Source organism: Microcebus murinus, chromosome 25 (genome assembly GCF_040939455.1).
Source record: "Microcebus murinus isolate Inina chromosome 25, M.murinus_Inina_mat1.0, whole genome shotgun sequence".
Classification (NCBI taxonomy): Eukaryota; Metazoa; Chordata; class Mammalia; order Primates; family Cheirogaleidae; genus Microcebus; species Microcebus murinus.
The window spans coordinates 27,694,068-27,717,355 of NC_134128.1; the positions used below are offsets into that span (position 1 = coordinate 27,694,068).

Here is a 23,288-nt window from a genome sequence, read left to right on the forward strand (position 1 = left end):
ACTGCGCACGCGCGGGGAGCTCGACCTTTGCCCCCAGCCAGGGGCCGCCCTCCCGCACAACCCCTGTCAGCTGCGCCCCCGCCCTGTGGGTGGGCTGCCGCCTATTCCCCCGGACCAGGGCTGGGGCACAGCGCATGGGGGAGAAGAGCAAGTGTAGGGGCGTCGCTCGGGATGTGTCCCATGGCTGGGGTGGCGTGGTTTGGGGGGCACTGAAGAAATCAGTCCCCTCCATCTCCTATCTCTGGAAGGCACCCAAGCCCTTGGAGAACTGTCGGCACCGGCACCGCTACCATGGGGGCCGGGACCCTGCTCTGTGTCCTCCTGTGGCCCAGTCCAAGGGGCCTGGGCCTGGCCAGGGGTGGATTGGGCCCCAACCACCCCAGGGTGTGCACTTGCTAAAAGTCGGCAATTAGATATTGGATTCGAGCTTCATTGAGGTCATTTCACTAATGAATGCACCGAAAAGAGTTTCCTGATACATCTGTGAGGGTGGCAACTGAAAGAGAATTTTAAAGCTGACAGAATAGGCGAGGGAAGGCATAGGAGATTTCCACACCCAGCAAGGAAGCCTTGCAGGCTCCGAGGGACGGGGGTGACAGGCGGGGCGGGGCGGGGCGGGGTTGGGGGCTGTCTCTCTATACACACACACTCACACTCACTCACTCACACTCACACAAGATGCACCTCCACGGCTGGACCCGCCAAGGTGGAGCCCTTCCAACCCCCCTCCTCTCCTTGCCTGGCCTCCTTCACCTCCCCGCCCCCACCCCCAGCACGCCTCTGCTGACTGCACACGGGCGGGGCGCTCACCCTTTGACCCCAGCCAGGGGCCGCCCTCCCCCACAACCGCTTTCAGCTGCGCCCCCCTCCCCCCGCCCTGTGGGTGGGCTGCCGCCTATTCCCCCCAGCCAGGGCTGGGGCACAGCCCATGGGGGAGGGGAGCGAGTGTTTGGGGCGTCTCTCTCTCTCAGGATGTGTCCCAAGGGTGGGGTGGGGTGGGGTGGTTTGGGGGGCGCTGAAGAAATCAGTCCCCTGCATCTCCTACCTCTGGAAAACACCCAAGCCCTTGGAGAACTGCTGGCAACGCGACCGTGGGGGCCGGGACCCTGCTCTGTGTCCTCCTGTGGCCCAGTCCAAGGGACCTGGGCCTGGCCGGGGCTGCATTGGACCCCAACCAACCTGGCATGTGGACTCGCTAAAAATCGGCGATTAGATATTAGATTCCAGCTTCATTGAGGTCATTTCACTAATGAGTGCACCGGAAAGAGTTTCCTAATCCATCTGTGAGGGTGGCAACTGAAAGAGAATTTGAAAGCTGACAGAATAGGTGAGGAAAGGCATAGGAGATTTCCAACCCAGTAAGGAAGCCTTTCCTGAAATGGAAGAAAGAAAGACGCAAACAGAGACACCGGTAGCCCGCCCGGATCAGAGTCTGCCCCTGAGAGAAAGTACCCTGACCAGGTTCACCCGTGGGTGGGTGGCGACCTAGCAGCATTCAGAAGCGCGAGGCCCGCAGTCTGTGCGGAAGACACCTGCACTCGGGTGTGTGTGGCTGCACAATTCACAAGCAGCTCCAGATGTTAAACCAAGGAGAAGCCAGGGAGTTCCCAACGCCCCAGGTGTCCTCAGGCCACGACTGGCTGCTGTGGGAATGCGAAGCCCGGCTCCTTGTCTCAGAGCGGGGTTCCCAGGAGGATCAGGCTGAAGCTGGGACTCGGCCTCAAAGTGTCCCCTCGCATGGCCACCCCCTTCCCCTTCCTGCTCCTCTACTCCTGGTGCCCCTCCATCCAGGGGCCAGACCTTAAAGAGTCACCGCAAGAGAATCCTGGTCCCAAAGGAGCCTTCTGGGGGACCGGTGCTGAGAGAGGTTGTGGGCATGGCCCGCTGGGGCTCTGCCCGACCCAGGGCTGAGAGATGCAACCTCCCAGCTCTGGGTCCCTGCAGGAAGTGTTCGCAAGCACAGTCCTCCAAAGGCCCAGGTGCAGGGAGCCCAGGCCAAGCAGCCCGTGGAAGAAGCCACATGCCGTGCCAACCCGGGAACAGGACTGCAGGTCACAGCCCCACGCTCCTCCTCCTCCTCCTTCTCCTCCTCCTTCTCCTCCCCCCTCCACATGGTGCAGAGATCAGAGACACCTCAGACCCTTGCTACCCAAAGTGCAAAGGGCACCAGTTGCTCCTCCAAACCCCCCGCCCAGCAGACCACGTTGTCCAGCCAGCCCCCGGGCCTCCCTGGGGTGCCCAGCACAAAAGTAAGACACCCACCAGACCCTCAATCTCAGTTTTTGGATGTTTTTGCCACTCTAAGGACCCGCAGGCCAGCTGGGCCTTTTGGGAGGACAGAGAGCCCCGGAATCCTACGTGGAGAGCTGCATGTACGTCCCCATCAGGAGGCGGTCCCCACCTCTGCAGCTCTCTCCTTTCGGGGAGCGGCAGCCGCAGGGCCTCAGGGAAGACACCAGGCTGGGCTGCCCCCCCCCCATACATCGGGGGCACGTCCCCCGCAGGTGACTTAGAGACGGCTGCTGGAGACTGCTGCGGCCACCCTGCTGCCGGGTTTCTGGAGGGCTTCCTGGAAGCAGCGTCCACACCAAGCCCTTGGAAGGCCCAGGTGACAGAGGAGCCGGTCAGGCAGGGGCCAAGTACGGTGACAGGCCGGGGGGAAGGAGTATGTCAGGCAGGGGCAGAGGATGGTGACAGGCCGGGCGGGAAGGAGCCGGTCAGGCGGGGGCCCAGGACAGTTGCGGGCCTGGCCAAGGAGGAGTGTGTCAGGCAGGGGCAGAGGAGATGGGCTGGGTAAGGTTTAGGGTTACAATTAGGGCACAATTCACAATCGCAAAGATGTGGAAGCGACCCGAGTGCCCATCCATCCTGGAGTGCATTAATAAAATGTGGCGCGTGGACACCACGGAGTGCTATTCGGCTGTGAGGAGCAGCGGTGAGAGGGCACCTCTCGTGGTTCTCCTGGCCAGAGCTGGAACCCGTTCCAGTAAGCCAAGTATCCCAAGAATGGACACACGAACACCACATGAGCGCGCTCACCAGCAAATTGGTACGAACGGATGGACACCTAAGTAGACAGAGAGGAATCACCTTCATCGGGTGGGTGTCGGGCGGGTGGGAGGAGGGGTGGGCGTACACATCCATTAGGAATGGGGTGGGTGCGCACAGACTGGGGGATGGGCGCACTTGAAGCTCTGACCCAAGGGGGGAGGCTGGGAGAGGGCAACGTACCGACCTTAACATTGGTACCCCCACAATACGCTGGAACAACATGAGAGGTAAATGAATAAGAACACAGGGGCGAGGGGGGCACGGGCAACACATGTCACCTGAATACTTGTACTCCCATCATCTGCTTGAAGAGAGAGAGAAAAGAAAATGCAATAATAGAGGTAAGAGACACTTTTTAAAAATAATGAATCCGAAGAGAAAAGTAAAAGGAGGCCTGTGGAACAGGTCTGGGTGTGACTCTGGATCCCCCAACATCAGGTGCCACCACCACAGAATCCTACGTGTAGCCCATAGAACCCCAAAAGCAATGGGACGAGTTCTGGTCACATACTCCCTCAAAATGACATCCTGGCCTTCTTCTGGAACTCCCTCCCCTCTCAGACTCTCAAGGTTTCCTCCAGCGTGTCGGTTCCCACAGAGCAGACGCTGTGTGGATCTGGCCATATCCACACACCCACGGGAGACAGGCAGGCAGGGCGCTGTGTGGAACTGGCTGTGTCCACTCACCCCCTGGAGATGGGCAGGAAGGGCGCTGTGTGGACATGGCTGTTTCCACTGACCCACAGGAGATGGGCAGGAAGGGCGCAGTGTGGAAATGGCTGTGTCCACACACCCACGGGAGACAGGCAGGCGGGACGCAGTGTGGAACTTGCTGTGTCCACACACCCACCGGAGACGTGCAGTTAAGGCGCTGTGTGGACGTGGCTGTGTCCACTCACCCATGGGAGACAGGCAGGTAGGGCACTGCGTGGAACTGGCTGTGTCCACACACCCACGGGAGACGGTCAGGCAGGGTCCTGTGGGGATGTGGCTGTGTCCACAAACCCAAGGAAGACGGTCTGGCAGGGCGCCGTGTGGATCTGGCTGTGTCCACACACCCATGGGAGATGGGAAGGCTGGGCGCTGTGTGGAACTGGCTGTGTCAGCACACCCACGGGAGACTGGCAGGTAGGGCGCAGTGTGGAAATGACTGTGTTCACACACCCATGGGAGATGGTCAGCCAGGGTGCTCTGTGGATCTGGCTATGTCCACACACCCACGGGAGACAGGAAAGCTGGGCGCCATGTGGATCTGGCTGTGTCCATAAATCCATGGGAGAAGGGCAGGCTAGGCGTTGTGTGGAACTGGTTGTGTCCACACACCCACGGGAGACGGGCAGGCAGGGCGCAGTGTGGAATTGGCTGTGTCCACACACCCACGGGTGATGGGCAGGGAGGGTGCATGTGGAACTTGCTGTGTCCACACACCCACTGCAGATGGCAGGTAGGGCGCTGTGTGTACTTGGCTGTGTCAACTCACCCATGGGAGACAGGCAGGTAGGGCGCTGCGTGGAACTGGCTGTGTCCACACACCATCGGGAGACTTTCAGGCAGGGTCCTGTGTGGATTTGGCTGTGTCCACAAACCCAAGGAAGACGGGCAGGCAGGGCGCTGTGTGGATCTGGCTGTGTCCACTCACCCACAGGAGATGGGCAGGCAGGGGCAGTGTGGAACTGGCTGTGTCCAAACACCCACGGGAGATGGGCAGGCAGTGTGCAGTGTGGATCTGGCTGTGTCCACTCACCCATGGTTGACGGGCAGGCAGGGCGCAGTGTGGATCTTGCCGTGTCCACACAACCACGGGAGACGGGCTGGCAGGGCGCTGTGTGGATCTGGCTGTGTCCAAACACCCATAAGAGACAGTCAAGCAGGGTGTTGTGTGGATTTGGCCGTGTCCAGACACCCACGAGAAACGGGCAGTAAGGGCGCTGTGTGGAACGGGCTGTGTCCACACACCCATGGGTGCCGTCAGGCAGTGCACAGTGTGGAACTTGCTGTGTCCACACACCCAATGGAGATGGGCAGGAAGGGCACTGTGTGGATGTGGTTGTATCCACTCACCCACGGGAGACAGGCAGGCAGGGCGCTGTGTGGATCTGTCTGTGTTCACACACACATGGGAGATGGTCAGGCAGGGTGCTGTGTGGATCTGGTGTGTCCACACACTCACAGGAACCAGGCAGGCTTGGGGTCGTGTGGATCTGCCTGTGTCCACACACCCATGGGAGACGGGAAGGCTGGGCGCTGTGTGGAACTCACTGTGTCAACACACCCATGGGAGACTGGCAGGTAGGGCGCAGTGTGGATGTGGCTGTGTATACTAACCCACGGGAGACAGGCAGGCAGGGCGCAGTGGGGAAATGGCTGTGTCCACACACCCACGAGAGCCGAGCAGGAAGGGCTCTGTGTGGAACTGGCTGTATCCACTCACCCACGGGAGACATGCAGGCAGAGCGCAGTGTGGATGTGGATGTGTCCACTCACCCACGAGAGACGGGCAGGCAGGGCGCAGTGTGGATCTGGCTGTGTCCACACACCTATGGGAGATGGTCAGGCAGGGGTATGTATGGAACTGGCTGTGTCCACACAAACACGGGAGACGAGCAGGCAGGGTGTAGTGTGGATCTGGCTGTGTCCACTCACCCATGGGTGACGGGCAGGCTGGGCGCAGTGTGGAACTGGCTGTGTCCACTCACCCATGGGAGACGGGCATGCAGGGCTCAGTATGGATGTGGCTGTGTCCACTCACCAATGGGAGATGGGCAGGCAGGGCTCTGTGTGGAACTGGCTGTGTCCACTTACTCACGGGAGACGGGCAGGCAGGGCGCAGTGTGGATGTGGCTGTATCCACAAACCCAAGGGAGATGATCAGGCAGGGCGCATTGTGGATGTGGCTGTGTCCACTCATCCACGGGAGAAGGGCAGGCTGGGCGCCATATGGATCTGGCTGTGTCCACTCACCCATGGAAGACGGGTAGACAGGAGGCAGTGTGGATCTGGCTGTGTCCACTCACCCACGGTAGATGGGCAGGGAGGGCGCTGTGTGGATCTGGCTGTGTCCACTCTCCCATGTGTGACGGGTAGGCAGGGCGAAGTGTGCAATTGGCTGTGTCCACACACCCACCGGAGACGGGCAGGCAGAGCGCAGTGTGGATGTGGCTGTGTTCACTCACCCATGGGAGACGGGCAGGTAGGGCGCAGTGTGGAACTGGCTGCGTCCACACACCCAAGGGAGACGGGCAGGCATGGCGCAGTGTGTATCTGGCTGTGTCCACTCACCCATATGACACGGGCAGGCAGGGCGCAGTGTGGATCTTGCCGTGTCCACACACCCACGGGAGACGAGCAGGCTGGGCGCCGTGTGGATCTGGCTGTGTCCACACACCCATGGAAGACGGGCAGGCAAGGCGCAGTGTGGAATTGGCTGTGTCCACTCACCCACCGGAGACGGGCAGGCAGGGCTCTGTGTAGATCTGGCTGTGTCCACACACAGACGGGAGACAGGCAGGCAAGGCGCAGTGTGGATCGGGCTGTGTACACTCACCCACGGGAGATGGGCAGGCTGGACACCGTTTGGATCTGGCTGTGTCCACTAACCCACGGGAAACATGCAGGCAGGGCGCAGTGTGGAAATGGCTGTGTCTACACACCTATGGGAGACAGTCAGGCAGGGTGCTGTGTGGATGTGGCTGTGTCCACTCACCCACGGGAGACAGGCAGGCAGGGCGCAGTGTGTAACTGGCTGTGTCTACACACCCATGGGAGACAGTCAGGCAGGGTGCTGTGTGGATGTGGCTGTGTCCACACACCCATGGGAGACAGGCAGGCTGGGCGCCCTGTGGATCTGGCTGTGTCCACACACTCATGGGAGACGGGCATTCAGGGCGCAGTGTGGATGTGGCTGTGTCCACTCACCAACGGGAGACGGGCAGGCAGGGCGCAGTGTGGAACTGGCTGTGTCCACTCTCCCACGGGAGATGGGCAGGCAGGTCGCAGTGTGCATGTGGCTGTGTCCACTCACCCACGGGAGATGGGCAGGCAGGGCGCTGTGTGGATGTGGCTGTGTCTACTCATCCAAGGGTGATGGGCAGGCAGGGCGCCGTGTGGATTTGGCTATGTCACTCACCCACAGGAGACGGGCAGGCAGGGCACAATGTGGATCTGGCTGTGTCCACTCAACCACGGGAGACGGGCAGGCTGGGCGCCGTGTGGATCTGGCTGTGTCCACAGACCAATGGGAGACACGCAGGTAGGGCGCAGTGTGGAACTGGCTGTGTCCACACACCCACGGGAGACGGGCAGGCCGGGTGCAGTGTGGATGTGGCTGTGTCCACTCACCCACGGGTGATGGGCAGGCAGGGCACAGTGTGGAACTGGCTGTGTCCACACACCCACGGGAGACAAGCAGGCAGGGCACAGTGTGGATTTGGCTGTGTCCACTCACCCATGGGAGAAGGGCAGGCTGGGCGCCGTGTGGATCTGGCTGTGTCCACACACCCACGGGAGATGGGCAGGCAGGGCGCAGTGTAGATGTGGCTGTGTCCAAACACCCACGAGAGACGGGCAGGTAGGGCGCATTGTGGAACTGGCTGTGTCCACTCACCCACGGGAGACAGGCAGGCAGGGCGCAGTGTGGATCTTGCCGTATCCACACACCCACGGGAGAAGGGCAGGCAAGGCGAAGTGTGGAACTTGTTGTGTCCACACACCCACCAGAGACAGGCGGGCAGGGCGCAGTGTGGATGAGACTGTGTAAACACACCGACGGGAGACGGGCAGTCAGGGCGCAGTGTGGATCTAGCTGTGTCCACTTACCCATGGGTGACGGGCAGGCAGGGCTCTGTGTGGATCTCGCTGTGTCCACACACCCATGGGAGACGGGCAGGCCTTGCGCTGTGTCGATCTGGGTGTGTCCACACACCGATGGGGGATGGTCAGACAGGGTGCCAGACCTTTGGTCTGAGACCTGACAGTCCAGATGCCACGCATGCTGCCGCGTGGCGGCGGTGTCGTGGCTTGGGACAAGAGGAGGCCCCACGGTGCGGGCTGGGGCGCCAGGCACCACTGCGGGCGCTGAGGGTGGGGGTGACCTTTGGTATGAGACCTGACAGTCCAGATGCCATGCATGCTGCCGCCTGGCGGCGGTGTCGTGGCTTGGGACAAGAGGAGGCCCCACGGTGCGGGCTGGGGCGCCAGGCACCGCGGCGGGCGCTGAGGGTGGGGGTGATCCGCCGGACTGCCGCCCCGCCGCCGCGCTCCCAGCAAGGGGACAGAGCAACAGGCAAAAAAAAAAAAAAAGCCTAGGGCACCCGGGATTCCCAGGCGGTCTCCCATCCAAGTACTAACCAGGCCCGACGCTGCTTAGCTTCTGAGAGCAGACGAGATGGGGCGCGTTCGGGGTGGTGTGGCCGTAGACCGCGGAGGGCGCCCCTGCCCCGCTCAAGAGGCCAGCCTCACCGCGCTTCCCCGCGATAGATAGCGCTGACCCGCGCCGGGCCTGTGGAGTTCGCCGGCCCGGTCGGGCGGACTCCGGAGGACTGAGGTGAGGGACGGGGCGGGGCGGGGTGGGGTGGGGGGCTGTCTACACACACACACACACACACACACACACACACACACACACACACACACACACACACGATGCGCCTCCACGGCTGGACCCGCCAAGGTGGAGACCTTCCAGCCCCCCTCCTCTCCTCACCTCGCCTCCTTCACCTACCCGCCCCCACCCCCAGCGCGCGGCCGCTGACTGCGCACGCGCGCTCACCCTTTGACCCCAGCCAGGGGCCGCCCTCCCGCACAACCCCTGTCAGCTGCGCCCCCGCCCTGTGGGTGGGCTGCCGCCTATTCCCCAGGGCCAGGGCTGGGGCACAGCGCATGGGGGAGGGGAGCGAGTGTAGGGGCGTCTCTCGGGATGTGTCCCATGGCTGGGGTGGGGCGGGGCGGGGTGGTTTGGGGGGCGCTGAAGAAATCAGTCCCCTCCATCTCCTACCTCTGGAAAACCCCCAAGCCCTTGGAGAACTGCCGGCACCGCTCCCGTGGGGGCCGGGACCCTGCTCTGTGTCCTCCTGTGGCCCAGTCCAAGGGGCCTGGGCCTGGCCCGGGGCTGGATTGGACCCCAACCACCCTCGGGTGTGGACTTGCTAAAAGCCGGCGATTAGATATTGGATTCGAGCTTCCTTGAGGTCATTTCACTAATGAAGGCACCGAAAAGAGTTTCCTAATCCATCTGTGAGGGTGGCAACTGAAAGAGAATTTTAAAGCTGACAGAATAGGCGAGGAAAGGCATAGGAGATTTCCACACCCAGTAAGGAAGACTTTCCCGAAATGGAAGAAAGAAACGAGCAAACAGAGACACCGGTAGCCCGCCCGGATCAGAGTCTGCTCCTTAGAGAAAGCACCCTGACCAGGTTCACCCGTGGGTGGGTGGCGAGCCAGTGGCATTCAGAAGCGCGAGGCCCGCAGTCTGTGCAGAAGACACCTGCACTCGGGTGTGTGTGGCGGCAGGATTCCCAAGTGTGGGGGCGCCTCGATGGCCCTTCGGCAGCGTCTCAGTGGCACAACAAGAAAAGAGTTTTCCGCCCCCCTTCGTGTGAAGCAGGGTGAGGCAATTAGCGAACAGCACACATCTGTTTATACTCATACCTCCGGTTATCTCTTGGCTTGTGAAGAAAGGCAAAAGGGAGGTGGGATGCACAGGGATCGCGCAGAATTCAAAGAAAATTAATCACTTCAAAGGTCAGCTCATGGCCAGCGCATAATTAGTTTGTGCCTTGCTAGGGCCCTTTGGGGGGGGGATAAAAGGCACCCCGCAATTCAGGTCGGGGTCCTTGCCTAAGGAGAGCGACCACTGCGTTGGGGCTCGAAGGCTCGGACCCTGGCTAGCCAGAAAATAAACCTCCTCTTTTGTGATTGCATCCTCAATGTCTCTGCTTTTCTGTCCGGTGGGGCTGTGGAAGGTCGGTCCCTAACATTTGGGGGCTCGTCCGGGATCTGCCTTCCCCACAGACTATCGGATAGAATTCAGGGCTGAGGGAGGAGTGTGAAAATCCACCCCGGACTAGCCGGGTGTGGTGTTGGGCAAGGGACGCGGAATCCCCTTGCAGGACCCCGGATCAGGACGCCGGCACAGGACCTAGGCGGACGCGCTGGTGGGTCGCCGGTCGGAGCCAGGCGGAGACGTCCTCTGGCCCCGTTGGGACTCCGGAGCTGACCTTGTAGCCTAGGGCTCGGTCAGGAGGAGCTGGAGCTGACCTTGTAGCCAAGGGCTCGGTCAGGAGGAGACCGGGGAGCAGGTCCGGACCAGGTTAGGTTTATTGTTAATTCGTTTTCCGTATGTTATCTGTCGTCTGTCTCGTTTGTCGCCGGCTTTTGTGTTCTGTCTGAATGAATGGGTTTTGTGAGTGAGGTTGTTGATTCCACAGGCCCACGCTAAGACCCGTGAGGAGACATCGGAGTGCCGAGGACTGGAATTGACTAGATCAAAACCGGAGCCGGCACTTCCTTATAGTTGCTTGTCTTACGCCACCATGGGACAAGCCATGACAACGCCCCTTTCCCTTGTACTGGGCCACTTTAGAGATGTAAAGGACAGGGCCCATAATCTGTCCTTAGAGATTAAGAAGGGTAAATTGGTCACCTTATGCGAAGCCGAATGGCCCATGTTCAATGTCGGGTGGCCTAAGGAAGGGTCCTTTGACAGGACCGTGGTTGAGAAGGTAAAAGAGAAAATCTTTGGGCATCCTGGGCACCCCGATCAGATCCCATATATCGTAGTCTGGCAGGACCTGGTCAGAAACCCCCCGCCTTGGATGCGAGCTTTCGTGCCCCCCCTTAGGGGACGTACAGAGATCCTCACAGTACAAGAGGCTGGGAAGAAGGGGAAGCCAGGTTCGTCACCTGCCAAGGTTCTCCCAGACTCTAACCTCTACCCTGACCTGACCGGGCTTGAATGGAATGCCCCCACATTTAATGCCCCTCCCCCTTATAATCCCAGAGCGGCACTCGCGGCCCCAGCAGCCCCCGAGGTGCCTGCGCCCCAGCGGGATGCCACTGGAGGGGAGGGAGGACCGGCCTATGGCACTAGGCAACGCACAGGTCGGACCCCAGACCCGGAGCCCGTGAAGGCATTTCCCCTACGGGCAGTAGGGCCCCGGGAGACGATGGGACACAGACTTATCAATATTGGCCTTTCTCCACCAGTGACCTGTACAACTGGAAATCTCAAAACTCAAACTTTTCTGATAACCCCAGGGACCTTATTAACCTTTTAGACTCTGTTCTTTTTACACACCAGCCTACCTGGGATGACTGCCAGCAGCTGCTCCAGGTGCTTTTCACCACAGAGGAAAGGGAAAGAATTCAGGGGGAAGCAAGGAAACTGGTTCCGGGAGAAGACGGCAGGCCTACTACAAACCCGAGAACCATTGATCGAACCTTCCCCCTCGAACGGCCACTGTGGGACTACAATGAGGCTGAAGGTAGGGAGCGTCTCCGAGTCTACCGCCAGACTCTGATGGCCGGTCTCCGCATGGCGGCGCGAAAGCCGACCAATTTGGCTAAGGTAGGAGACATCCGTCAGGGGCCCCAAGAGAGCCCGGCAGCATATTTAGAAAGAATTATGGAGGCTTTTCGACAGTACACCCCCATAGATCCCACATTAGAAGAGAATAAGGCTGCAGTTATGATGGCGTTCGTCAATCAGGCGGCCCCTGACATTAGACGTAAGGTACAGAAGATTGATAGATTAGGGAGACACCGGAAGAAAGGGTAGAGAGGATGAGAAGGGAGGATAGAAAGTTCCAGGCCGAGGAGGCGAGGAAGGCAAATAAAGAAATGGCAAAAATTTTGCTAGCTGCAGCTGGCGGAGGGCGACAAGTGAGACCAGGAAACAGGGACAGACCTCGGCGAGAAAGGCTCGACAGGAACCAGTGTGCCAACTGCAAGGAGCATGGGCACTGGGCACGGGAATGTCCCCAAAAGAAAGGGGGACGAGAGTTGGGAGGGTCCGAAAGGATCCTGATGGCAGGCCAAGCAGATGAGTAGGGGGGACGGGGTTCGGCTCCCCTCCCCGAACCCAGGGTAACCTTGCGAGTGGAGGGGAATCCAGTTAATTTCCTCATAGACACAGGGGCAGAACATTCCGTGCTAACCCAGGACAGGGGAAAACTTTCTAATAAAACCAGCTGGGTACAGGGGGCGACTGGAGCTAAACCATATCGATGGACTACACGACGAAAACTAGACTTGGGCTCAGGTCAAGTGAGTCATGCCTTTATGGTTATTCCTGAGTGTCCCACTCCGCTGTTAGGCAGAGACATCCTTACCAAGCTCAAGGCCCGAATCCATTTTGAGGAAGAAGGGGTGACAATAACTGATAGTGAAGGTAACCTCCTCTCCTGCCCCCGGGTTACCCAGGTTCTGACACTAGCTCAGGCAGACGAATACAGACTATACCAGCTCACTGAACATGGAGGAGAAGCGATGGATCAATGGCTTCGCGAGTTTCCCATGGCCTGGGCCGAGACAGGGGAAACGGGGTGGGCCAAGCACAGGCCGCCTCTTTACATTGAATTAAAGCCGGGAGCCGAGCCGGCCAGAGTCAAGCAATATCCCATGTCCCAGGAGGCCAAAATGGGAATAACGCCCCACATTCGGAGACTTCTGGACAGTGGGGTTCTCCGAAAATGCCAGTCGGCATGGAATACACCCCTATTGCCGGTAAAGAAACCGGGGGGAAAGGACTATAGGCCCGTGCAGGATCTTAGGGAGGTCAATGTGAGGACCTTGGACATCCACCCTACTGTTCCAAACCCCTACACCCTGTTGAGCTCTCTCTCCCCTACTTTGTCGTGGTACACTGTCCTAGACTTGAAAGATGCCTTCTTCAGTCTGGCGATAGTGACACGCTGCCAGGAGATCTTCGCCTTTGAATGGCAGGATGAAGAGAGAGGGATCCACGGACAGTTGACATGGACGAGACTGCCCCAGGGATTCAAGAACTCGCCTACTCTGTTCAACGAGGCCCTCCAAGATGACCTGAGTGAGTACCGAGCCAACCATCCAAGGGTAACTCTGCTACAATACGTGGATGACTTGTTGTTAGCCGCCCCCGATCCCCGGACTTGCCTGGAAAGCACCAAGGACTTGCTTAGGGTACTAGGCAAACTGGGGTACCGGGCCAGTGCAAAGAAGGCCCAGATTTGTAAAGATGAAGTCACCTATTTGGGCTATAAGATCAAAGGGGGCCAAAGGTGGCTAACTGAGGCGATGAAGCAAACCGTGTTAAGAATACCTACCCCAACCTCTAGCCGGGAGCTAAGAGAATTCCTGGGGTCGGTAGGCTACTGCCGCCTCTGGATTCCGGGATTCGCAGAGAAGGCCCGACCTTTGTATGAAGGGAGTAAAGCGGGGCTGACATGGAAATGGACTGAGCAGATGGCGGATGCTTTTCAGGCCCTGAAGGCAGCCATGCTAGAGGCCCCTGCCTTAACGCTCCCAGATCCTACCAAAGAATTCCACCTTTATATAGATGAAAGATCGGGGATAGCTAAGGGGGTGCTTATGCAAACCCTAGGGCCTTGGAAAAGGCCTGTGGCATACTTATCAAAGAAACTGGATCCAGTGGCGGCAGGGTGGCCAGCATGCTTGCGAATGATTGCAGCCACAGCTCTGATAGTCAAAGACGCTGATAAGCTTACTTTAGGGCAGCGGCTGCTTATCACTACCCCGCATGCTATAGAAGGGGTTTTAAAGCAGCCTCCGGGACGATGGATTACAAATGCGAGGCTGACTCACTACCAAGGACTCCTGCTGGATGCTCCCCGAATTGAGTTCCGAGCCCCCACCGCCTTGAATCCAGCCACGCTCCTGCCCATCCCCAACTCGGCTGCACCTGAGCACGACTGCCTTGAAATCCTGGCCGAAACCCAGATGGCCCGAAAAGACTTAAAAGACCGCCCCCTTCCAAGCAGCGACTTGATCTGGTTCACGGATGGGAGCAGTTTCGTCCGGGACGGACACAGGTACGCAGGGGCGGCCATAGTCGATGACCAGGGCAAACTAGTCTGGGCGGCATGCCTCCCACAGGGGACATCTGCTCAAAAGGTGGAGTTGATAGCGCTGACAGAGGCCCTTTGCCGGGCCCAAGGGAAGAGACTGACGGTATACACTGACAGCCGTTATGCTTTTGGGACTGTGCACATACACGGAGCTCTCTACAGGGAGAGGGGGTTCATCACAGCAGAAGGGAAGGAGATCAAGCATAAGCCCGAAATCCTCCGCTTGCTAGAGGCTGTCCTGCTGCCAAAGGCAGTAGCGGTAGTCCACACCCCAGGACACCAGGGTGGAGACTCAGTGGAGGCTAGGGGCAACCGACGGGCAGACGCAGAGGCTAAGAGAGCAGCGGCGAGTGCTACGCCACCAAATGTCCTACACATCGGCCTTCCGCCCCCGGGCATGGGACAGATACCTCCTCTGCCAGACTACTCCAGTGCAGATGAAGCCTGGGCTGCAAAACGACTAACTGCGCAAAAAGGTGAAGATGGCTGGCTGCGAGACGAAGAACGCCGCCTGATAGTGCCAGAGACTCTGGGACGTCACCTGTTGACGCACCTACACCAGACCACACATTTAGGAAAGAAAAAAATGTTACAACTGTTAAACACCGCCCAGCTCAGGTTCATGTCGCAGGGACGAGTGGCAGACGACATCGTCCGGGACTGCCGAGCCTGCCGAGTCATGCAGCCGGGGAGGGTCAAAGGGACCCATGCAGGTACGAGGGAAAGAGGGAGGCAGCCGGGACTGTTCTGGGAAATAGATTTTACGGAAGTCAAACCTGGAAAATATGGGTACCGATATTTGCTAGTTATGGTGGATACGTTCTCCGGGTGGGTAGAGGCTTTCCCCACTAAGAAAGAAACTGCTCTGACGGTAGCCAAGAAAATATTGGAGGAAATAGTCCCTAGATATGGATTGCCAGAGGGAATAGGATCAGACAATGGACCTGCTTTTGTCAGCCAAGTCAGTCAGGGACTGGCCCAGGCTCTGGGGACCAATTGGAAGCTACATTGTGCCTATAACCCCCAGAGTTCAGGGCAGGTAGAGAAAATGAACAGAACAATAAAGGAGACCCTGACTAAATTGGCCCTGGAGACTGGCGGGGACTGGGTGACCCTCCTTCCCTTCGCCCTGTTCCGAGCCCGGAACACCCCCTATCATTTAGGTTTAACCCCCTTTGAAATCATGTATGGCACTCCTCCACCCGTAGTCCCCAGGGTAAGCCCTGAGGCCCTCCCAAGACACCCCAAAGACGTGTTGCAAGCCGTACGAGCTCTGCAGCGCGTTCACAGCCAAGTATGGCCTGCCCTTCAGGCCCTATACCGCGCTGCAGGGCCCGAGGAGAAGAGTGCCGAACATTCACATCATCCTCACCAACCAGGAGACTGGGTGTGGGTGAAGAGGCATAACAGTAAAACCCTAGAGCCTAGGTGGAAGGGGCCCTTTCAAATTATTCTTGTGACCCCCACTGCCCTTAAGGTCGATGAAATAGCAACCTGGATACATCACTCTCATGCGAGGCCTGCTGTCGAGGACGCCCAGGAGCCGTGCCAAGATCAGTGGAAGGCGACAATAGACCCGGAAAACCCCTTAAAGACCAGACTGACTCGAGTAACTCCGACATAAATGAACTCGTGGACCCCAGTTCTCCTAGGGATACTCGCCGTGGTGCTCGGAGTTGGACTTGGGATTGTAGCACCTAGAGGCTGGACTCCATTGCAAAAATGTATACTGGGTTTGTTTTATGTCTCCTATGTGGGAATGTTGGGGGCCCTCTGTTTGTGGGCGGGGGTATGGCAGCCATAGTAAATAATGACAACCCACATCAGCCCCACAATCTCACCTGGGAAATCACCAACCTAGAGACCCATGAGATATATAACACGACCTCGGGGACGGCTCCGCTCAATACTTGGTGGCCAGACTTATACTTCAATCTGGAAAGGGTCAGTCCCTTAGAAGAAATGGAGGGAGGTAAATGGCGGCAAAACCAGAGGCGGGTATCCATGAGCCGAAACGGGTTCTATGCATGCCCAGGGTTTAGAACAGGAGCTATGAGGCGGCAATGTGGGGGAGTAAAAGCCCTCTACTGCGCCGCATGGACATGTGTAACTGCCAATGATGGGGAATGGAAATGGCCAGTAAAACCCCTGCTCGTTAAAATGTCCTATGCCCGGCCTTGTACACGAACCAGATATGCTGCTGATTGTAACCTTATACGTGTGAGGTTCACGGCCGAGGGAAAGACAGATAGACGATGGATCTCAGGACTCTCATGGGGAATTTATCTTCATCAAAAACCTTTGTATGGTACCATAATAACTGTAAAGGTGAAGGCTTCCCCACTCCCAGTAGCAGTAGGACCTAACCAAGTGTTGTACCCACGAGTGGCCACCGCCCGTCCCACACCGGAATTATCAACACCAAGGGACTTTCCCTACATCGGGGGCGCAAAAAGCTCTCCAGTCCCTGGTGAGTCTGAGAGCAGAGAGTCCCAAGCAGGCAGAGGAGACCCTCTGTGGAAAATGTTGACAGCTGCATATGAAGCCCTAAATCGTTCCAACCCAAATGCTACCGAAGCATGCTGGTTATGCTATGACATAAGACCACCCTTTTTCGAGGCTGTGGGAATGGCTGCTAACTTCAATCTGTCCGCTGAAGCCTCCCCTGAGACATGCCAGTGGGGCCGGAGAGGGCCTGGCCTCACTCTCCAGTCAATCCTTGGCAAAGGTACCTGCTTAGGAGCAGTACCGCCCAGCCACACACATCTTTGTGTGAGAGGTGACCGCACTATAAACCGGGCTGGGGCCAGGTGGGTCATTCCTGGTCCGAGTGGCTGGTGGATTTGCTCCAAGACGGGCTTAACTCCTTGCCTAAGTATGGCGCTCTTCAACGAGTCAGAAAAATATTGTATAATGGTTTTTGTGTTTCCTAAAATAATATACCACACCGAAGAAGCTATGTATACCAGCAAAGTAGGCCAAGGCGTCAGCAGTCTAATTTTCCGTAGAAAAAGAGAGCCCATTACTGCTATCACTCTAGCTACCCTATTTGGTCTAGGGGCAATAGGGGCGGGAACTGGCATCTCCTCCCTAGCCATGCAGCAAAGGGGATTTAACTCCCTCAGGGCGGCTATCGATGAGGATATCGCCAGGATTGAAGAGTCCATCTCCCACTTAGAAAAGTCTTTAACCTCCCTCTCGGAAGTAGTTTTGCAGAACCGGAGAGGGTTAGACTTGGTGTTCCTGCAACAGGGAGGGCTATGTGCGGCCCTCCGGGAGGAATGCTGTTTCTATGCCGACCACACAGGAGTGGTAAGAGAGTCCATGGCCAAAGTAAGAGAAGGACTTGCTCGTCGCAAACGAGAATACGAGGAACAAACAGGTTGGTTTGAGTCCTGGTTCAATAGTTCCCCCTGGCTGACTACCCTGATTTCCACGCTTGTAGGACCACTAGTGATCTTGCTCTTAGCCCTGACATTTGGGCCCTGCATATTAAACAAACTCATAAGATTTATAAAAGACAGGGTCAGTGCCGTTCAGCTTCTGGTGCTACAACAGCAATATCAAAGAATCGGGACAAATAATGCAGACCCAGAACTTGTAAATTACCCAGAAGACGAGCAAGAGTGCTCGTCGGCGATGTAAAGGAAAGGGGGAAATGTGGGGGCGCCTCGATGGCCCTTCGGCAGCGTCTCAGTGGCACAACAAGAAAAGAGTTTTCCGCCCCCCTTCGTGTGAAGCAGGGTGAGGCAATTAGCGAACAGCACACATCTGTTTATACTCATACCTCCGGTTATCTCTTGGCTTGTGAAGAAAGGCAAAAGGGAGGTGGGATGCACAGGGATCGCGCAGAATTCAAAGAAAATTAATCACTTCAAAGGTCAGCTCATGGCCAGCGCATAATTAGTTTGTGCCTTGCTAGGGCCCTTTGGGGGGGGGATAAAAGGCACCCCGCAATTCAGGTCGGGGTCCTTGCCTAAGGAGAGCGACCACTGCGTTGGGGCTCGAAGGCTCGGACCCTGGCTAGCCAGAAAATAAACCTCCTCTTTTGTGATTGCATCCTCAATGTCTCTGCTTTTCTGTCCGGTGGGGCTGTGGAAGGTCGGTCCCTAACACAAGCAGCTCCAAATGGTAATCCAAAGAGAAGCCAGGGAGTTCCCAAGGCCCCAGGTGTCCTCAGCCCACGACTGGCTGCTGGGGGAATGCGAAGCCCGGCTCCTTGTCTCAGAGCGGGACAACCAGGAGGTGGGACGTACACCCCGGGGTTCCCAGGAGGATCAGGCTGAAGCTGGTACTTGGCCTGAAAATGTCCCCTCGCATGGGCACCCCCTTCCGCTTCCGGCTCCTCTACTCCCGGTGCCCCTCCATCCAGGGGCCAGACTTTAAGAAGTCACCCGCAGGAGAATCCTGGTCCCAAAGGAGCCTTCTGGGGGACCCGTGCTGAGAGAGGGTGTGGGCATGGCCCGCTGGGGCTCTGCCCGGCCCAGGGCTGGGAGATGCCACCTCCCAGCTCCGGGTCCCTGCAGGAAGCGTTGGCAAGCACAGGGCCAGTCCCCCAAAGGCCCAGGTGCAGGGAGCCCAGGCCAAGCAGCCTGTGGAAGAAGCCACATGCCGTGCCACCCCGGGAACACGACTGCAGGTCGCGGCCCCTCCCGCCTCCTCCCCGACATGGCGCAGGGCTCAGAGACACCTGAGACGCTGCTACCAAAGTCCAAAGGGCATCGGTTGCTCCTCCAAAGCACCCGAGCAGACCGCGTTGTCCAGCCAGCCCCTGGGCCTCCCTGGGGTGCCCAGCACAAAAGTGCAGACAACCACCGGACTCGCAATATCAGTTTGAGGATGTTTCTGCCACTCTAAGGACCCGCAGGCCAGCTGGGCCTTCAGGCAGGACAGAGAGCCCCGGAATCCGACGTGGAGAGCTGCGTGGACGTCCCCATCAGGAGGCGGTCCCCACCTCCGAGGCTCTCCCCTTGCGGGGAGCGGCAGCCCCAGGGCCTCAGGGAAGACACCAGGCTGGGCCCCCCGCGGCACAGCGGGGCACGTCCCCGTCCCCGGCAGGGGACTTAGCGATGCCTGCGCCAGACTGCTGCGGCCGCCCTGCTGCCGGGTTCCTGGAGGGCTTCCTGGAAGCAGCGTCCACACCAAGCCCCTGGAAGGCCCAGGCGACGGAGGAGCCGGTCAGGCAGGGGCCGAGGACGGTGACGGGCGGGGAGGAGCGTGTCAGGCAGGGGCAGAGGACGGTGACAGGCCGGGCGGGAAGGAGCCGGTCAGGCAGGGGCCCAGGACAGTGACGGGCCTGGCCGGGGAGGAGCGGAGCGAGTCAGGCAGTGGCCCAGGTGGTGGGCCGGGCGGGGACGAGCCTGTCAGGCAGGGGCAGAGGACGGTGACGGTGACGGTGACGGTGACGGGCCGGGGCGGGAAGGGGCCGGTCAGGCAGGGGCAGGGGCCGAGGACAGTGACGGGCCTGGCGGGGGAGGAGCGCGTCAGGCAGGGGCAGAGGAGACGGGCTGGGTAAGGGGTAGGGTGACAGTTAGGGCACAATTCACAATCGCAAAGATGTGGAAGCGACCCGAGTGCCCATCCATCCAGGAGTGCATTAATAACATGCGGCGCGTGGACACCACGGAGTGCCATTCGGCTGTGAGGAGCAGCGGTGAGAGCGCGCCTCTCGTGTTCTCCTGGCCAGAGCTGGAACCCGTTCCAGTAGGCCAGGTATCCCAAGAACGGACACACGAGCACCACGTGCGCGCGCTCACCGGCAAATTGGTACGAACGGATGGACACCTAAGTGGACAGCGAGGAATCACCTTCATCGGGTGGGTGTCGGGCGGGCGTGGGGAGGGGGTGGGCATACACATGCATTAGGGAGGGGGTGGGTGCGCACCGACTGGGGGATGGGCGCACTTGAAGCTCTGACCAGAGGGGGGAGGCGGGGAAAGAGCAATGCACCCGACCTGAACATTGGTACCCCCACAATACGCTGGGAGAAAATGAGAAATAAATAAGGAGACAGGGGGGAGGGGGGCACGGGCAACACATGTCACCTCAATACTTGTACTCCCATCATCTGCTTGAAAAGAGAGAGAAAAGAAAATGCAATCATAGAGATAAGAGACACTTTCTAAGAAAATGAATCCGAAAAGAAAAGTAAAAGGAGGCCTGTCGAGCAGGTCTGGGTGTGACTCCGGATCCCCCAACCTCCAGTGCCACCACCAGAGATTCCTGCGTGTAGCCCATAGAACCCCAAAAGCAACGGGACGAGTTCTGGTCACATACTCGCTCAAAGTGACATCCTGGAATCCTTCCGGAACTCCCTCCCCTCTCAGACTCTCGAGGTTTCCTCCAGCGTGTCGGTTCCCACAGACCAGACCTTTGGTCTGAGACCTGACAGTCCAGATGGCACGCATGCTGCCCCGTGGCGGCGGTGTCCCCGCTTGGGACAAGAGGAGGCCCCACGGTGCGGGCTGGGGCGGCAGGCACCGCGGCGGGCGCTGAGGGTGGGGGTGATCCGCCGGACGGCCGCCCCGCCGCCGCGCTCCCAGCAAGGGGACAGAGCAACAGGCAAAAAAAAAAAAAAAAAAGCCTAGGGCACCCGGGATTCCCAGGCGGTCTCCCATCCAAGTACTAACCAGGCCCGACGCTGCTTAGCTTCTGAGAGCAGACGAGATGGGGCGCGTTCGGGGTGGTGTGGCCGTAGACCGCGGAGGGCGCCCCTGCCCCGCTCAAGAGGCCAGCCTCACCGCGCTTCCCCGCGATAGCGCTGACCCGCGCCGGGCCTGTGGAGTTCGCCGGCCCGGTCGGGCGGACTCCGGAGGACTGAGGTGAGGGACGTGGCGGGGCGGGGTGGGATGGGGGGCTGTCTACACACACACACACACACACACAGACACGATGCGCCTCCACGGCTGGACCCGCCAAGGTGGAGACCTTCCAGCCCCCCTCCTCTCCTCACCTCGCCTCCTTCACCTACCCGCCCCCACCCCCAGCGCGCGGCCGCTGACTGCGCACGCGCGCTCACCCTTTGACCCCAGCCAGGGGCCGCCCTCCCGCACAACCCCTGTCAGCTGCGCCCCCGCCCTGTGGGTGGGCTGCCGCCTATTCCCCAGGGCCAGGGCTGGGGCACAGCGCATGGGGGAGGGGAGCGAGTGTAGGGGCGTCTCTCGGGATGTGTCCCATGGCTGGGGTGGGGCGGGGCGGGGTGGTTTGGGGGGCGCTGAAGAAATCAGTCCCCTCCATCTCCTACCTCTGGAAAACCCCCAAGCCCTTGGAGAACTGCCGGCACCGCTCCCGTGGGGGCCGGGACCCTGCTCTGTGTCCTCCTGTGGCCCAGTCCAAGGGGCCTGGGCCTGGCCCGGGGCTGGATTGGACCCCAACCACCCTCGGGTGTGCACTTGCTAAAAGCCGGCGATTAGATATTGGATTCGAGCTTCCTTGAGGTCATTTCACTAATGAAGGCACCGAAAAGAGTTTCCTAATCCATCTGTGAGGGTGGCAACTGAAAGAGAATTTTAAAGCTGACAGAATAGGCGAGGAAAGGCATAGGAGATTTCCACACCCAGTAAGGAAGACTTTCCCGAAATGGAAGAAAGAAACGAGCAAACAGAGACACCGGTAGCCCGCCCGGATCAGAGTCTGCTCCTTAGAGAAAGCACCCTGACCAGGTTCACCCGTGGGTGGGTGGCGAGCCAGTGGCATTCAGAAGCGCGAGGCCCCCAGTCTGTGCAGAAGACACCTGCACTCGGGTGTGTGTGGCGGCAGGATTCCCAAGCAGCTCCAAATGGTAATCCAAAGAGAAGCCAGGGAGTTCCCAAGGCCCCAGGTGTCCTCAGCCCACGACTGGCTGCTGGGGGAATGCGAAGCCCGGCTCCTTGTCTCAGAGCGGGACAACCAGGAGGTGGGACGTACACCCCGGGGTTCCCAGGAGGATCAGGCTGAAGCTGGTACTTGGCCTGAAAATGTCCCCTCGCATGGGCACCCCCTTCCGCTTCCGGCTCCTCTACTCCCGGTGCCCCTCCATCCAGGGGCCAGACTTTAAGAAGTCACCCGCAGGAGAATCCTGGTCCCAAAGGAGCCTTCTGGGGGACCCGTGCTGAGAGAGGGTGTGGGCATGGCCCGCTGGGGCTCTGCCCGGCCCAGGGCTGGGAGATGCCACCTCCCAGCTCCGGGTCCCTGCAGGAAGCGTTGGCAAGCACAGGGCCAGTCCCCCAAAGGCCCAGGTGCAGGGAGCCCAGGCCAAGCAGCCTGTGGAAGAAGCCACATGCCGTGCCACCCCGGGAACACGACTGCAGGTCGCGGCCCCTCCCGCCTCCTCCCCGACATGGCGCAGGGCTCAGAGACACCTGAGACGCTGCTACCAAAGTCCAAAGGGCATCGGTTGCTCCTCCAAAGCACCCGAGCAGACCGCGTTGTCCAGCCAGCCCCTGGGCCTCCCTGGGGTGCCCAGCACAAAAGTGCAGACAACCACCGGACTCGCAATATCAATTTGAGGATGTTTCTGCCACTCTAAGGACCCGCAGGCCAGCTGGGCCTTCAGGCAGGACAGAGAGCCCCGGAATCCGACGTGGAGAGCTGCGTGGACGTCCCCATCAGGAGGCGGTCCCCACCTCCGAGGCTCTCCCCTTGCGGGGAGCGGCAGCCCCAGGGCCTCAGGGAAGACACCAGGCTGGGCCCCCCGCGGCACAGCGGGGCACGTCCCCGTCCCCGGCAGGGGACTTAGCGATGCCTGCGCCAGACTGCTGCGGCCGCCCTGCTGCCGGGTTCCTGGAGGGCTTCCTGGAAGCAGCGTCCACACCAAGCCCCTGGAAGGCCCAGGCGACGGAGGAGCCGGTCAGGCAGGGGCCGAGGACGGTGACGGGCGGGGAGGAGCGTGTCAGGCAGGGGCAGAGGACGGTGACAGGCCGGGCGGGAAGGAGCCGGTCAGGCAGGGGCCCAGGACAGTGACGGGCCTGGCCGGGGAGGAGCGGAGCGAGTCAGGCAGTGGCCCAGGTGGTGGGCCGGGCGGGGACGAGCCTGTCAGGCAGGGGCAGAGGACGGTGACGGTGACGGGGCGGGAAGGGGCCGGTCAGGCAGGGGCAGGGGCCAAGGACAGTGACGGGCCTGGCGGGGGAGGAGCGCGTCAGGCAGGGGCAGAGGAGACGGGCTGGGTAAGGGGTAGGGTGACAGTTAGGGCACAATTCA

The 23,288-nt window shown here is 59.6% G+C and overlaps 2 pseudogenes; both read right to left on the reverse strand.

Annotated features, from left to right (window-relative positions):
* Window positions 1-8,348: 8,348 nt before the first annotated feature.
* On the reverse strand, window positions 8,349-8,467 carry LOC142864520 (uncharacterized; annotated as a pseudogene).
* Window positions 8,468-20,691: 12,224 nt separating this feature from the next.
* On the reverse strand, window positions 20,692-20,810 carry LOC142864522 (uncharacterized; annotated as a pseudogene).
* Window positions 20,811-23,288: the final 2,478 nt, after the last annotated feature.